The sequence below is a fragment of the Triticum dicoccoides genome, chromosome 1B (genome assembly GCF_002162155.2).
Source record: "Triticum dicoccoides isolate Atlit2015 ecotype Zavitan chromosome 1B, WEW_v2.0, whole genome shotgun sequence".
NCBI classification, from domain to species: domain Eukaryota; kingdom Viridiplantae; phylum Streptophyta; class Magnoliopsida; order Poales; family Poaceae; genus Triticum; species Triticum dicoccoides.
Window position 1 is genome coordinate 609,320,930 of NC_041381.1, and position 15,603 is coordinate 609,336,532.

General features: G+C 47.3%; 1 pseudogene; it reads left to right on the plus strand.

Moving 5' to 3' along the window:
* LOC119309972 overlaps window positions 1-15,603 on the plus strand; it is a 39,703-nt pseudogene that overhangs the window by 2,835 nt on the left and 21,265 nt on the right.

Below are 15,603 nucleotides of genomic sequence, written 5' to 3' on the forward strand. Positions count from 1 at the left end.
ACCTTATCCTCTATTATGAAGTACTCGTCTTCCCAGTTGATTTCACTGACTGTGTTGTAAGTTGAGCAAATTCTGCCAAATTTTTTATTGTTCCTTCCCATGATTTACATTGAACATTCAAATAAATATTCTATTTCTATATACAGAGATTTGTCAGGCAACAAGCTCAATGGATCAATCCCCTCGGGAGTTCTCAAAAGAATTCAAGATGGCTCCCTGAGTCTGAGGTAAAATTTTCCCATTCGGTACAACACTACACTACTTGATAAATTTCATTAATTGTATTAATTTCATTTTCTGTTAAATATGGGAACAATCCAAACCTTTGCTCCAATGGTGATTCATGCCAGCCTGCTAAAACTACAAAGAACAGCAAGCTGACCATTTACATTGCTGTCTCTGTAGCCGTGATTCTAGTGATAGTAATTGTGGTACTAGTACTACTCTTTTGCTTTCTAAGACAAAAAAAGCCAGGTGGGGCTTTTGCATCAGCACAAAAATTCTCTGGCCTTCTTCTACATCAGTTAACACTGCTAACCTTGGTCACGCCATCATTTTTATGAAGGATCAATGAGCAACTCTGTGAAGCCCCAGAATGAGATGACGAAGAGCTACGCACTGTCGAATGGTGTTTGTGAGGATGGTTCGCTCAAACTTGAGAGCCTTCGGTTCACATACAAGGAGCTCGAGATGATAACGAACAACTTCCACCGAGTGCTTGGGCGGGGTGGTTTCGGGTAAGTTTACGACGGCTTCGAGGACGGCACCCAGGTGGCAGTGAAGTTGCGATCTCATACTTCCAGTCAAGGTGTTAAAGAGTTTCTAGCAGAGGTAGAGTTTCTTTAACTGCGATTAATATTTATGGATAGTGCGATGTATTGCTCTTCGTGCATAGGCACGTATATATGATGTACAAAGGTGGGCGCGGACCTCAACTATGCAAGGAACTAGGAGGCGGGCCCAGTACACAATATGCACATAACACATATACTCAACACCCCCCGCAGCCGAAGCGGCATCGTAGCTGACGCAAAGACTAGACCGGAACTCCTCAAATGACGCCATAGGCAAGCCCTTGATCATGATATCTGCAAATTGTTGGGAACTAGGGACGTGTAAAACACGAATATAGCCAAGGGCCACCTGTTCTCGAACAAAATGAATATCCAACTCAATATGCTTGGTCCGTCGATGATGCACCGGGTTAGCAGAGAGGTAGACCGTCGAGACGTTGTCGTAGTAGACCACTGTGGCACGGTCAATAGGGCAAGAAAGCTCCTGAAGCAGCTGGCGAAGCCACGAACATTCGGCGACGGCGTCGGCCACCACTCGATACTCAGCCTCAGCACTGGAAGGAGAGACCGTATGCTGCCGCTTGGACGACCACGAGATAAGTGAGGGTCCAAGGTAGACACAATAGCCCGAGGTGGAGCGACGAGTGTCAGGGCAGCCCGTTCAGTCTGCATCGGAGTAGGCGGTGAGGGCGGTGTCGGCGGAGGCATGAAGCGTGACGCCAAGATCCCTAGTGCGACAGACATAGCGGAGAATCCGCTTGACCGCAACCCAGTGTGTTGGGGAATGTAGTAATTTCAAAAAAATTCGTACGCACATGCAAAATCATGGTGATGCATAGCAACGAGAGGGAAGAGTGTATCTTCATACCCTTGAAGATCGCTAAGCAGAAGCGTTTATCAACGCGGTTGATGTAGTCGTACACCTTCACGATCTGCCCCGATCAAGTACCGAACGTACGGTACCTCCGCGTTCAGCACACGTTCATCTCGATAACGTCCTCGCCTTCTCGATCCAGCAAGATGGGCGAAGTAGTAGATGAGTTCCGGCATCACGACGGTGTAGTGACGGTGTTGGTGAATAATAATCTCCGCAGGGCTTCGCCTAAGCACTACAAAAACTATGACGGAGGATAATCTAGAGGGGACGGGGTTGCCCGCACACGGCTTGGTGTTTCTTGATGTGTCTTTGGTGCTAGCCCTGCCCCTCTATTTATATGTTGACCCTTGGGGTCGAAACTTGGAGTAAAAGCCTCCACAAAGTCGGTTTCACCCAAAAGGCAAGAGTCCTTCTTGGACTCCAGGGCCAGACGCCAGGGTTCCCAGCGTCTGGACCCAAACGCCGGGGACCCTGGCGTCTGGCCCCTGGACTCCACAAAACTTTCTTTTGCGCTTTCCAAAAATCTTGTGGGCTTTCCCCTTTGGCCCAAATAACGTGTTCTTGTACCCAAACATTTCGGAAAACATCCGGAACCCCTTCCGGTGAATTTCGGAACCCTTCCGGAGACCAAACAACATTATCTCATATATTAAACTTTATCTCCAGACCATTCCGGAGTTCCTCGTCATGTCCGTGACCTCATTCGGGACCCCGAACAACATTTGGTCACCAACATACATAATCATATAATACTATATCATCGACAAACCTTAAGCGTGCGGACCCTACGGATTCGAGAACTATGTAGACATGACCGAGACATTTGTCTGGTCAATAACCAATAGCGGAACCTGGATGCCCATATTGGCTCCAACATATTCTACGAAGATCTTTATCGGTCGAACCGCATAACAACATACGTTGTTCCCTTTGTCATCGGTATGTTACTTTCCCGAGATTCGATCGTCGTTATCTCAATACCTAGTTCAATCTCGTTACCGGCAAGTCTCTTTACTCTTTATGTATTGCATCATCCCGCAACTAACTCATTAGCTACATTTGCTTGCAAGGCTTATAGTGATTTGCATTGCCGAGAGGGCCCAGAGATAGCTTCTACGACAATCGGAGTGACAAATCCTAATCTCGAAATACAACAACTCAACATGTACCTTTGGAGACACCTGTAGAGCTCCTTTATAATCACCCAATTACGTTATGACGTTTGGTAGCACACAAAGTGTTCCTCCGGTAAACGAGAGTTGCATAATCTCATAGTCATAGGAACATGTATAAGTCATGAAGAAAGCAATAGCAATATGCTAAACGATCAAGTGCTAAGCTAATGGAATGAGTCAAGTCAATCACATCATTCTCCTAATGATGTGATCCCGTTAATCAAATGACAACTCATGTCTATGGTTAGGAAACACAACCATCTTTGATTAACGAGCTAGTCAAGTAGAGGCATACTAGTGACACTATGTTTGTCTATATATTTACACATGTATTATGTTTCCGGTTAATACAATTCTAGCATGAATAATAAACACTTATCATGATATAAGGAAATAAATAATAACTTTATTATTGCTTCTAGGGCATATTTCCTTCAGTCTCCCACTTGCACTAGAGTCAATAATCTAGATTACACAGTAATGATTCTACCACCCATGGAGCCTTGGTGCTGATCATGTTTTGCTCGTGGAAGAGGCTTAGTCAACAGGTCTGCAACATTCAGATTCGTATGCATCTTGCAAATCTCTGTCTCCCACCTGGACTTGGACCCGGATGGAATTGAAGCGTCTTTGATGTGCTTGGTTCTCTTGTGAAATCTAGATTCCTTTGCCAAGGAAATTGCACCAGTATTGTCACAAAAGATTTTCATTAGACCCGATGCACTAGGTATGACACCTAGATCGGAGATGAACTCCTTCATCCAGACTCCTTCATTTGCTGCTTCCGAAGCAGCCATGTACTCCGCTTCGCATGTAGATCCCACCACGACGCTTTGTTTAGAACCACACCAACTTACAGCTCCACCGTTCAATATAAGCACGTATCCGGTTTGTGATTTAGAATCGTCCGGATCAGTGTCAAAGCTTGCATCGACGTAACCATTTACGACTAGCTCTTTATCACCTCCAAAAACAAGAAACATATCCTTAGTCCTTTTCAGGTATTTCAGGATATTGTTGACCGTTGTCCAGTGATCCACTCCTGAATTACTTTGGTACCTCCCTGCTAAACTTATTGCTAAGCATACATCAGGTCTGGTACACAGCATTGCATACATGATAGAGCCTATGGCTGAAGCATAGGGAACATCTTTCATTTTGTCTCTATCTTTTGCTATAGTCGGGCATTGAGTCCGACTCAACTTCACACCTTGTAATACAGGCAAGAACCCTTTCTTTGCTTGATCCATTTTGAACTTTTTCAAAACTTTATCAAGGTATGTGCTTTGTGAAAGTCCAATTAAGCGGCTTGATCTATCTCTATAGATCTTGATGCCTAATATATAAGCAGCTTCACCGAGGTCTTTCATTGAAAAACTTTTATTTAGGTATCCTTCTATTTTATCCAGAAATTCTATATCATTTCCAATTAACAATATGTCGTTTACATATAATATCAGAAATGCTACAGAGCTCCCACTCACTATCTTGTAAATACAGGCTTCTCCAAAGTCTGTATAAAACCGTATGCTTTGATCACACTATCAAAGCGTTTATTCCAACTCCAAGAGGCTTGCAACAGTCCATAAATGGATCGCTGGAGCTTACACACTTTGTTAGCACCTTTTGGATCGACAAAACCTTCAGGTTGTATCATATACAACTCTTCTTCTAGAAATGCATTCAGGAATGCAGTTTTGACATCCATTTGCCATATTTCATAATCATAAAATGCGTCAATTGCTAACATGATTGGACAGACTTAAGCATTGCTATGGGTGAGAAAGTCTCATCGTAGTCAACCCCTTAAACTTGTTGAAAACCTTTTGCAACAAGTCGAGATTTGTAGACAGTAACATTACCATCCGTGTCAGTCTTCTTCTTGAAGATCCATTTATTCTCGATGGCTTGCCGATCATCGGGCAAGTCAACCAAAGTCCATCCTTTGTTCTCATACATGGATCCCATCTCAGATTTCATGGCCTCAAGCCATTTTGCGGAATCTGGGCTCATCATCGCTTCCTCATAGTTCGTAGGTTCGCCATGATCAAGTAACATGACCTCAAGAATAGAATTACCGTACCACTCCGGTGCGGATCTTACTCTGGTTGACCTACGAGGTTCGGTAGTAACATGATCTGAAGTTTCATGATCAATATCATTAGCTTCCTCACTAATTGGTGTAGTTGTCACAGGAACCGGTTTCTGTGATGAACTACTTTCCAATAAGGGAGCAGGTGCAGTTACCTCATCAAGTTCTACTTTCCTCCCACTCACTTCTTTCGAGAGAAATTCCTTCTCTAGAAAGGATCCGAATTTAGCAACAAAAGTCTTGCCTTCAGATCTATGATAGAACGTGTACCCAATAGTCTCCTTTGGGTATCCTATGAAGACACATTTCTCCGATTTGGGTTCGAGCTTATCTAGTTGAAGTTTCTTCACATAAGCATCGCAAACCCAAACTTTAAGAAACGATAACTTTGGTTTCTTGCCAAACCATAGTTCATAAGGCGTCGTCTCAATGGATTTTGATGGTGCCCTATTTAACGTGAATGCGACCGTCTCTAAAGCATAACCCCAAAACGATAGTGGTAAATCAGTAAGAGACATCATAGATCGCACCATATCTAGTAAAGTACGATTACGACGTTCGGACACACCATTACGTTGTGGTGTTCTGGGTGGCGTGAGTTACGAAACTATTCCGCATTGTTTCAAATGTAAATCAAACTCGTAACTCAAATATTATCCTCCACGATCAGATCGTAGAAACTTTATTTTCTTGTTACAATGATTTTCCACTTCACTCTGAAATTCTTTGAACTTTTCAAATGTTTTAGACTTATGTTTCATTAAGTAGATTTACCCATATCTGCTTCAATCATCTGTGAAGGTGAGAAAATAACGAAACCCACCGCGAGCCTCAATGTTCATTGGACCACATACATCAGTATATATGATTTTCAACAAGTCTGTTGCTCGCTCCATAGTTCCGGAGAACGGTGTTTTAGTCATCTTGCCCATGAGGCACGGTTCACAAGTACCAAGTGATTCATAATCAAGTGATTCCAGAAGTCCATCAGTATGGAGTTTCTTCATGCGCTTTACACCAATATGACACAAACGGCAGTGCCACAAATAAGTTGCACTATCATTATCAACTCTGCATCTTTTGGCTTCAACATTATGAATATGTGTATCACTACTATCGAGATTTAATAAAAACAGACCACTCTTCAAGGGTGCATGACCATAAAAGATATTACTCATATAAATAGAACAACCATTATTCTCTGATTTAAATGAATAACCGTCTCGCATCAAACAAGATCCAGATATAATGTTCATGCTTAACGCTGGCACCAAATAACAATTATTTAGGTCTAAAACTAATCCCGAAGGTAGATCTAGGGGTAGCGTGCCGACCGCGATCACATCGACTTTGGAACCATTTCCCACGCGCATCATCACCTAGTCCTTAGCCAATGCTCGCTTAATCCGTAGTCCATGTTTCGAGTTGCAAAAATTAGCAGCAAAACCAGTATCAAATACCCAGGTGCTACTGCGAGCATTAGTAAGGTACATATCAATAACATGTATATCACATATACCTTTGTTCACCTTGCCATCCTTCTTATCCGCCAAATACTTGGGGCAGTTCCAATTCCAGTGACCAGTCTGCTTGCAGTAGAAGCACTTAGTCTCAGGCTTAGGTCCAGATTTGGGTTTCTTCTCCTGAGCAGAAACTTGTTTGCCGTTCTTCTTGAAGTTCCCCTTTTTCTTCCCTTTACCCTTTTTCTTGAAACTGGTGGTCTTATTGGCCATCAACACTTGATGGTCCTTTTTGATTTCTACCTCCGCAGCTTTTAGCATTACGAAGAGCTCGGGAGTAGTCTTGTCCATCCCTTGCATATTATAGTTCATCACGAAGCTCTTGTAGCTTGGTGGCAGTGATTGAAGAATTCTGTCAATGACACTATCATCAGGAAGATTAACTCCCAGTTGAATCAAGTGATTGTTATACCCAGACATTTTGAGTATATGTTCACTGACAGAACTATTCTCTTCCATCTTGCAGCTATAGAACTTATTGGAGACTTCATATCTCTCAATCTGGGCATTTTCTTGAAATATTAAATTCAACTCCTGGAACATCTCATATGCTCCATGACATTCAAAACATCGTTGAAGTCCCGGTTCTAAGCCGTAAAGCATGGCACACTGAACTATCGAGTAGTCATCAGCTTTGTTCTGCCAGACGTTCTTAACATCGTCAGTTGCACCTGCAGCAGGCCTGGCACCCAGCGGTGCTTCCAGGACGTAATTCTTCTATGCAGCAATGAGGATAATCCTCAAGTTACGGACCCAATCCGTGTAATTTCTACCATCATCTTTCAACTTAGCTTTCTCAAGGAACGCATTAAAATTCAACGGAACAACAGCACGAGCCATGTATCTACAACAAACATAGACAAGAAAAATACTATCAGGTAATAAGTTCATGATAAATTTAAGTTCAATTAATCATATTACTTAAGAACTCCCACTTAGATAGACATTCCTCTAATCATCTAAGTGATCACGTGATCCAAATCAACTAAACCGTGTCCGATCATCACGTGAGATGGAGTAGTTTCCAATGGTGAACATCACTATGTTGATCATATCTACTATATGATTCACGCTCGACCTTTTGGTCTCAGTGTTCCGAGTCCATATCTGTATATGCTAGGCTCGTCAAGTTTAACCTGAGTATTCCACGTGTGCAACTATTTTGCACCCGTTGTATTTGAACGTAGAGCCTATCACACCCGATCATCACGTGGTGTGTCAGCACGAAGAACTTTCGCAAAGGTGCATACTTAGGGAGAACACTTATACCTTGAAATTTAGTGAGAGATCATCTTATAATGCTACCGTCAATCAAAGCAAAATAAGATGCATAAAGGATAAACATCACATGCAATCAATATAAGTGATATGATATGGCCATCATCATCTTGTGCTTGTGATCTCCATCTCCGAAGCACCGTCATGATCACCATCGTCACCGGTGCGACACCTTGATCTCCATTGTAGCATCATTGTCGTTTCGCCACCTATTGCTTGTACAACTGTCGCTACCGCTTAGTGATAAAGTAAAGCAATTACAGGGCGATTGCATTGCATACAATAAAGCAACAACCATATGGCTCCTGCTAGTTGCCGATAACTTGGTTACAAAACATGATCATCTCATACAATAAAATATAGCATCACGTCTTGACCATATCACATCACAACATGCCCTGCAAAAACAAGTTAGACGTCATCTACTTTGTTGTTGCAAGTTTTACGTGGCTGCTACGGACTGAGCAAGAACCGTTCTTACCTATGCATCAAAACCACAACGATAGTTCGTCAAGTTAGTGTTGTTTTAATCTTCTCAAGGACCGGGCGTAGCCACACTCGGTTCAACTAAAGTTGGAGAAATTGACACCCGCTAGCCACCTATGTGCAAAGCACGTCGGTAGAACCAGTCTCGCGTAAGCGTATGTGTAATGTCGATCGGTGCCGCTTCATCTAACACTACCGCCGAACCAAAGTATGACATGCTGGTAAGCAGTATGACTTGTATCGCCCACAACTCACTTGTGTTCTACTCGTGCATATAACATCTACGCATAAAACCTGGCTCGGATGCCACTGTTGGGGAAAGTAGTAATTTCAAAAAAAATCGTACGCACATGCAACATCATGGTGATGCATAGCAACGAGAGGGAAGAGTGTATCTTCATACCCTTGAAGATCGCTAAGTGGAAGCGTTTATCAACGCGGTTGATGTAGTCGTACACCTTCATGATCTGCCCCGATCAAGTACCGAACGTACGGCACCTCCGTGTTCAGCACACATTCAGGTCGATGACGTCCTCGCCTTCTCGCCAGCAAGATGGGCGAAGTAGTAGATGAGTTCTGGCAGCACGACGACGTGGTGACGGTGTTGGTGAAGAACAATCTCCACAGGGCTTCGCCCAAGCACTATGGAAACTATGACGGAGGATAAACTAGAGGGGACGGGGTTGCCGGCACACGGCTTGGTGTTTCTTGATGTGTCTTTGGTGCTAGCCCTGCCCCTCTATTTATATGTTGAGCCTTGGGGTTGAAACTTGGAGTAATATCCTCCACAAAGTCGAATTCACCCGAAAGGCAAGAGTCCTTCTCGGACTCCATGGCCAGACGCCAGGGTTTCCGGCGTCTGGACCCAGATGCCAGGGTCCCTGGCGTCTGGCCCCTGGACTCCACAAAACTTCCTTTTGCGCTTTCCAAAAACCTTGTGGGCTTTCCCCTTTGGCCCAAATAACGTGTTCTCGTACCCAAACATTTCGGGAAACATCCGGAACCCCTTCCGGTGAATTCTGGAACCCTTCTAGAGACCAAACAACATTATCCCATATATTAAACTTTATCTCCGGACCATTCCGGAGTTCCTCATCATGTCCGTGATCTCATCCGGGACTCCTAACAACATTCGGTCACCAACATACATAACTCATATAATACTATATTGTCAACGAACGTTAAGCGTGCGGACCCTACGGGTTCGAGAACTATGTATACATGACCGAGACATTTCTCTGGTCAATAACCAATAGCGGAACCTGGATGCCCATATTGGCTCCTACATATTCTACGAAGATCTTTATCGGTCGAACCGCATAACAACTTACGTTGTTCCCTTTGTCATCGGTATGTTACTTGCCTGAGATTCAATCGTCGGTATCTCAATACCTAGTTCAATCTCATTACCGGCAAGTCTCTTTACTTGTTATGTAATGCATCATCCCGCAACTAACTCATTAGCTACATTTGCTTGCAAGGCTTATAGTGATGTGCATTACCGAGAGGGTCCAGAGATACCTCTCCGACAATCGGAGTGACAAATCCTAATCTCGAAATACGCCAACTCAACATGTACCTTTGGAGACACCTGTAGAGCTCCTTTATAATCACCCATTTATGTTATGACGTATGGTAGCACACAAATTGTTCCTCCGGTAAATGGGAGTTGCATAATCTCATAGTCATAGGAACATGTATAAGTCATGAAGAACGCAATAGCAATATACTAAACGATCAAGTGCTAAGCTAACGGAATGGGTCAAGTCAATCACATCATTCTCCTAGTGATGTGATCTCGTTAATCAAATGACAACTCATGTCTATGGTTAGGAAACACAACCATCTTTGATCAACGAGCTAGTCAAGTAGGAGGCATACTAGTGACACTATGTTTGTCTATGTATTCACACATGTATTATGTTTCCGGTTAATACAATTCTAGCATGAATAATAAACATTTATCATGATATAAGGAAATAAATAATAACTTTATTATTGACTCTAGGGCATATTTCCTCTAGGGAAACATTTATCACAGTGAACGTCTCGAGGAGCATGCATATGAAGACACACCTGCTGCACGGCATACTGAATCTCTGGTCTAGTCAGAGTGAGGTACTGAAGAGCACCAATGATAGACCGATAGAAAGCAGCATCCGAAGCAGGAGAACCTTCTGTGGCAGAAAGTTTGGCATTCGTATCAACAGGCGTAGCGGCGGCTCCACCTGATGAAGGGACTCATGAGCGTACTCCAGGAGCTAAGCATGCCGGCGCACTCCAGGAGCTCATGAGCGTACTTCCGCTGATGAAGGAAGAAGCCATCGGGACGGCGCACCACCTCGACACCGAGGAAGTAGTGCAAAGGACCCAAGTCCTTGATGGCGAACTCAGCGTGAAGACGAGCCGTGAGCTGACTGAAGAAACCAGTCGTACATGTCGTCAGGATGATGTCGTCGACATAGAGCAGCAAGTAGGCCGTGTCGGAGCCCTGATGATAGACGAAGAGCGAGGCATCCCAGCGGGTAGAGCGGAACCCAAGCTGATGTAGAAACACCGTGATGCGCTGGTACCAAGCGCGCGGAGCCTGCTTAAGTCCGTACAAGGACCACAAAAGCAGGCACGCATGGTCGGGAAGCGCCGGGTCAATAAACCCGATGGGCTGCTGGCAGAAGACCTACTCCTCGACGTGACCATGGAGGAAGGCGTTAGAGACGTCCATCTAGTGCACCGGCCAAGCACGGGAGACCGCAAGGTGGAGAACCGTGCGTATCTTGTCGGGCTTGACGACCGGAGCAAAGGTCTCGGTGAATTCGATGCCAGCATGCTATCGGAAGCCACGAACGACCCAACGCACTTTGTAGCGATCAAGGGTACCATCAGGACGGAGCTTGTGTTTAAAGACCCACTTCCCGGTAACCACGTTGGCGTGCCAGGGACGGGGATCAAGCTGCCACATCCGGTTGCACAACAGGGCGTCAAAGTCCTCTTGCATCACAGCCATCCAGAGCGGGTCACGAAGAGCGGCTCGAACGGAGGACGGCAATGTTGGTGTCAAAACCGGCGGATCTCGGGTAGGGGGTCCCAAACTGTGCGCCTAGGCAGATGGTAACAGGAGACAAGGGACACGATGTTTTACCCAGGTTCGGGCCCTCTTGATGGAGGTAAAACCCTACGTCCTGCTTGATTAATATTGATGATGTGTGTTACAAGAGTGGATCTACCACGAGATCAAGGAGGCTAAACCCTAGAAGCTAGCCTATGGTATGATTGTTGTTCGTCCTATGGACTAAAGCCATCCGGTTTATATAGACACCGGAGAGGGCTAGGGTTACACAGAGTCGGTTACAATGGTAGGAGATCTACATATCCGTATCGCCAAGCTTGCCTTCCACGCCAAGGAAAGTCCCATCCGGACACGGGACGAAGTCTTCAATCTTGTATCTTCATAGTCTTGGAGTCCGGCAGATGATGATAGTTCAGCTATCCGGACACCCCCTAGTCCAGGACTCCCTCAGTAGCCCCTGAACCAGGCTTCAATGACGACGAGTCCGGCGCGCATATTGTCTTCGGCATTCCAAGGCGGGTTCCTCCTCCAAATAATTTATAGAAGACTGTGAACACCAGGATAGTGTCCAGCTCTGCAAAAATAAATTCCACGTACCACCATAGAGAGAATAATATTACACCAGTCCAATCTGCTGACGCGTTTTGTGGCGTGACATCACACCACTACCAAGCCTTTACTCGGATTGTTTTTATTGTACCACCTCAGCGCGTTTAGCGAAGCGGTTTCCTTGGCACGTCTTGTCAAAGCAGAGATCGTGTTCCCCTTATTCCGGGATTCCCATCAATACGGACGTGGGTAACCCAACCGCGCCATTGATTGCGGTGCTTGGGGGATCAGCGAGTTTTATCAGGCCAGTGGGGACGCATGTTTGTGTCCGCCCATATAAGGGGATAAAGATCCAACCCTTTTACCTGCGCCTTCTTCCTCCTTGGCTTATCCAACTCCGCGAACTCGAGCTCCAGCGCCCAAGTCCGCACTTCTCACCTCAACCTTCTCCAACTATGTCCCGAGCGGGAGGCAAGTGGATGGCCTCCTCCGTCACGGAGGGGCAGATCCAGAAGCTGCGCGACACCGGATATTTGTCCAGCAACATCGGGCACCGGCTCCCCAACGAGGGAGAGCTCATCCCCACCCCCAGGCCCCATGAGAGGGTAGTATTTCTTCCCCATTTCCTCCGCGGACTGGGCTTCCCACTCCATCCCTTTGTCCGGGGGCTCATGTTCTACTACGGCCTGGATTTCCATGATTTGGCCCCGAATTTCATCCTCAACATCTCGGCGTTTATCGTCGTGTGTGAGGCCTTCCTCTGCATCTAGCCCCACTTCGGCTTGTGGCTCAAGACCCTCAGTGTCAAGCCGAAGGTTGTGAAGGGCAGCCAAGCGGAGTGCGGAGGCGCCACGGTGGGCAGGATGTCCCACGTTACTTGGCTGGAGGGCACTTTCGTTGAAACCATTAAGGGATGGCAATCGGGGTGGTTCTACATCACCGAGCCGCGTGACCCTGAATAGGCAGCGGCCCCCGAATTCAGATCCGGCATCCCTACACGGCTCACCTCTTGGAAAGAGAGTGGCCGGATCTGGGGTGATTCGGAGGAGCTGGCCGGACTCCAAGGCTGTATCCAGAAGCTGGTGGACAAGAAGCTCAAGCTTGTCAATGTAGTCCAGGTCATGCTCATCCGCCGGATTCTCCCGTGCCAACGACGGGGTTTCAACATGTGGGAGTTCAATCCGGCGCAGCACTAGACTCTGAGCGGGCTCTTCGACACTACGTACGAAGATGTCTGGAAGGTGCTGTTCAAGGGCGCCGAGGCTCCCGCATCCGCTACCGAAGATCGCGGATTCAGCTCGCAGCGTCCGACTGACGAGGTAAGTGATTTTGTCCTTTACAGAACGCTTGTTTTCCATAGTTTGACTCTATGCGGGATCTAAACTCCCTTTGCCTTTGACAGGACTGGCTGGCAAAGGCCGAACAGACTATCTGTCCGGCCCTATTGCCAGAGGACCCAGCGGACGCCCACCTAACGGGGCTGCTGGCTCCGGCACCCCACGTGGTGCTGGAGAAGAAGGCCAAGAAGAAGGCCACGGGGACTCGGAAGAGTTCCCGTTTTCAGGTGCTATCGGATGACGACTCTGAGGCGGACTCCTCTCACCAAGGTGAGGAGGAGAAGAAAAAAGCCTCTCCCCCAATGGGGGGAGAGAAGAAAAGGAAGGCCTCCCCAACGAGGGAGGCCGAAGGGTCCAAGAAGGGAAAAACTCTTCCCCCGGACTGCTCTGCCAACGCCAATGACGACGATGAGGACTGGCCCCCAAGGGCCAAGCCCCTGGCGAGATCGTGAGTATCCGGACTCCCGAATAACTTTATGGTTTTTATTTTTTGCCGCACAATGTCTTTCTAATGCCGCATACAACCCTGCAGTCCGCCCAAGGACGATCTTCCTGCTTCGTCGAGCGGGTCCTTAGGTGCGTCGGATATGGATTCTCTTCCGACCGCCTCCACCCCCCATGACATGGACGATACTGAGGTGGGATCCTGGGAAGGGACCCACCAGGAGGAGGAGGCCCCGGAGGTGTCGCAGGACAACCTCCCGGACTTTGCACCGGACTCGGCTCTGGATCCCATAGTGGCTCTGGAGTCCGGCGGGCGGCTCCTTCGTAAGAAGGGCAAGATCGTGACGCCGGCAGCCTCCGTCCAACCAGAGGCGCCGGATAGCTTGCTGGAGGCGCTCAATGGTGCCTCCATTGAAGAGGAACACTGCACTGTTATGAGTGCGGTGATTCAGAAGGTGCAGCTCGCCAAGAGCGGGCTGACCGAAGCCTGCAGCAGCCTTCTAACAGGCATTGAGGTAAGAATTTTGATATATGTAAAATAGTACCGTATAGACAGTAGCCCCTGATGCTCGGATCGGTGTTCGGAAAGAAAAGCCGGACTGAGGATCTTAAAAAGATATACGCAGGAGTCATAAAAAATATGTCAATATGGGATTGCAGGCTGCGCTGCTGACCTCTGCCACACTGACTGCAGAGGTCAATACGATGGAAAAAAGCCTCGAGCGGTCCGAGAACGAGCTCGGCCGTGCCAAGAAGCAGCTCGAGGACAAGGAAGGTGAGTAACACCTTATTAAAAGTGTACCTTACAGAAAAGGATTTTGGTTGCAAAAAGAATGACAAGGATAACGTGGGTATTGTAGGGGCCACTAACGAGGTGGCGATCCTGAAAGAGGCGGTGGCCGCGGCCGAACGCAATGCGGCCGCGGAGCGCACCGAGCGAGAGAAGCAGGAGGCGCGGGTGGCGGAGGTACAGCAAGAGCTCCAGGATCTCGTGAAAAAACATGAGAGCCTGGAGCGTGACTCGAAGACTCGAGAGTCTGAGCTTGCAACGGCTCTTGAGAGTGCCAAAGCCGCTAAGGCCGAAGCCTACAAGGCCCTCCAGGAGATCGAGGCGGTGAAGAAAATAACAGCGGGTAAGGCATTTTTCATGCAAAGTAAGCATGTGAGTGTTAATTACCTATTGCTTACCCGAATTCGGAGCTCTCTAGGAGAGTTCGCAGATCTTCCTCGTAGCGCGTCCGATGCTGCCGCGTTCTACCGGGCCGAAGAGGGGAGCTCGACGGAGAAAGTCTTCTGGTCTCAGTATGTAACGCCCCGGATCCGATGCGCCAGGTGTCTGCCAATTATTCGTCGTTGTTGCCATGTCATTTGCTTGCGTGTTGCATTTTATCATGTCATCATGTGCATTTCTTTTTGCATACGTGTTCGTCTCATGCATCCGAGCATTTTCCCCGTTGTCCATTTTGCAATCCGGCTCTCCTATGCCCTCCGGCGTTCCCCTTTCGTCTCTCGTTGTGTGCGGGTATTAAACTTTCTTGGAATGGCCCGAGGTTTGCCAAGCAGCCTTGGTATAACATCGGTAGACCGCCTGTCAAGTTTCGTGTCATTTGGTGGTCGTTTGATACTCCAACGGTTAACCTGGTAACCGTAAAAGCCTCCTTCTCTTTGCAGCCCAACACCCCTTCCAAAGTGGCCCAAAACCCATCTAACTCCCCTCCATGCTCTCGGTCGTTCGATCACGATCGTGTGGGCGAAAACCACTCCTTATTTGGACTCTCCTAACTCCCCCTACCTATAAATATGCCCTCCCCCGAAAATCCCGCAGTCCAACCCTAGCCCCGCTCCTCCCCGCGCCGCCGGACATGTCCAACCCGTCCGGACATTGTCCGCCCGTCGTCCCCGGCGAATTCGATGCCGCCACGTCGCCGCCGCCGGTCTCCTCTCTCCTGCCCGCGCCAGGCCTGCCGGGGCCCATCCGAGGCCC